The 2333-nt window shown below is 46.0% G+C and overlaps 1 pseudogene; it reads left to right on the top strand.

Annotated features, from left to right (window-relative positions):
* Positions 1-495: 495 nt before the first annotated feature.
* Positions 496-1300, top strand: LOC100580217 (annotated as a pseudogene).
* Positions 1301-2333: the final 1033 nt, after the last annotated feature.

The raw sequence follows: 2333 nt of genomic DNA, 5'->3' as shown, positions 1-2333 counted from the left end.
ATTGATTCATATGGCCCAGAACACTGTTTTAATTTACAGTTTCTCTCTCTGTCTCTCTCTCATGCTCCCTCTCTCTTTTTCCATGCAAGTTGTTTGTTTATTTGCTGAAGAAATGAGAGAGTGGTTGCCCTTTCAGTTTTCTTTATTGGCAAAAGTCTAACCTGGTAATAGAACTGGATATCCATAAAGTACAAAGCATCTGCTCTGGGAATTCCACTCCTATGGGCACTTGTGGCTTAGCTCTTTAGGGTGGCCATCTGCTGCTCATGACCAATAGAGTCCTGGCCGTGGAAATCCTAGCCCTATAATATGAAAATAGGGTTTTCTAAAAAACACTGAAATCAAAACAAACAAGCACATATTTGGATAGTTAAAACACGGAGAACAGCACTCCAGCCCCCACCACCCGACGGGGAAAGAAATACCTGCCACCACATTCACAAGCCCACTACCACCAGTTTTCAAAAATGGCAAGCCCGCTCTCCTCCCGCCGCCCAAGATGCCGAAAGGAAAGAAAGCCAAGGGAAAGAAGGTGGCTCCGGCCCCTGCTGTCGTGAAGAAGCAGGAGGCTAAGAAAGCGGTGAATCCCCTGTTTGAGAAAAGGCCTAAGAATTTTGGCATGGGACAGGACATCCAGCCCAAAAGAGACCTCACCCGCTTTGGGAAATGGCCCCGCTATATCAGGTTGCAGCGGCAGAGAGCCATCCTCTATAAGCGACTGAAAGTGCCTCCTGCGATTAACCAGTTCACCCAGGCCCTGGACCGCCAAACAGCTACTCAGCTGCTTAAGCTGGCCCACAAGTACAGACCAGAGACAAAGCAAGAGAAGAGGCAGAGGCTATTGGCCCCGGCAGAGAAGAAAGCTGCTGGCAAAGGGGACATCCCCATCAAGAGACCACCTGTTCTTCGAGCAGGAGTTAACACCCTCACCACCTTGGTGGAGAATAAGAAAGCTCAGCTGGTGGTGATTGCACACGACGTGGATCCCATCAAGCTGGTTGTCTTCTTGCCTGCCCTGTGTCGTAAAATGGGGGTCCCTTACTGCATTATCAAGGGGAAGGCAAGACTGGGACGTCTCGTCCACAGGAAGACCTGCGCCACTGTCGCCTTCACACAGGTGAACTCGGAAGACAAAGCCACTTTGGCTAAGCTGGTGGAAGCTATCAGGACCAATTACAACGACAGATACGATAAGATCCACCATCACTGGGGCGGCAACGTCCTGGGACCTAAGTCCGTGGCTCGTATTGCCAAGCTCGAAAAGGCAAAGGCTAAAGAACTTGCCACTAAACTGGGTTAAATGTACACTGTTAAGTTTTCTGTACATAAAAATAATTAAAATAATACAAATTTTCCTTCAAAAAAAAAAATGGCAAGCCCAGGTCACCTTTTGTCACATTCTAGCAAAAAGCAGCAGAAGGAGGGTTGTAAGGCAAAGAGAAGGCTAACTAGTTTGAGGAAGAGTTGGCAGGTAATACTAGAAAGCTTGTCTGTCTGAGATCTCATTAGAAAACATCAACCTTGAAACTTCAGCTTTCTCCTTTCCCAAGGAGTTCTGTGTGGGTTGCTAGGGTTTCGGCACCAGTTGTCACTGCAAATGTCGTTTGGCAGGGGCAAGAAGCCCAGGAATCTCTGACATGCTTCTAAAGGGTTTCAGAGATGAATCAGCGCTTCTGCATTTTTCTTCTTATTTTTTTCTTCCCAAATATAGTACCGGGAATGAAAACCTCGCTCATCCTATTTCCCAAACTTGGCAGTTATGACAGTTTTATTGCACTGCTTTATTAAAGCGTAGCCATAGATTTACATAATTAAACCCAGGTCTGCTTTTCTCTCCCCTGCATCTACATCTGTCACTCACTGCAGTGTGGCATGGTAATTCCATCTTCTCTGGGCAAGTGAGAATTTGGAGGCTTGGGGTGGCATCACCCCCTGGTACCAAGGAATATTCTCTGATGGAAACAGAGATGATGAGTTTTGACCATGAGTGGAGATAAATAATTTCCTGCCTTTCAGCAGGAAGCTACTGGCCTTTTTCATTGCCTCTTAGAGCTGAAAGGGCCGTTGAAAATCTTCTCATATAGAGGGTGCAATCTGGTAATTTGGGCCTGATTTGGCCCACATATTTTTTAATTTGGCCGTTATAATGTGTATGTTTGCTTTTCATTTGAATTAGTTATCAATACTTAAAATTGGGAAATTCATATAAAAAGCCAAATTTAGGGCTTTTCTTGAAAAACTTGTTAGTGTTGTCCATGTGGGGGCCTTCATTTCCTGCACACCAGCTGACCAGCAGCTGCCCCCTTCAGGTAGAGCAGCGATCTGCAGTTACT

Source organism: Nomascus leucogenys, chromosome 18 (assembly GCF_006542625.1).
Source record: "Nomascus leucogenys isolate Asia chromosome 18, Asia_NLE_v1, whole genome shotgun sequence".
Taxonomy (NCBI): Eukaryota; Metazoa; Chordata; class Mammalia; order Primates; family Hylobatidae; genus Nomascus; species Nomascus leucogenys.
The sequence above is the reverse complement of the archived record's forward strand: the minus strand, read 5'-3'. Positions and strand labels throughout refer to the sequence as shown.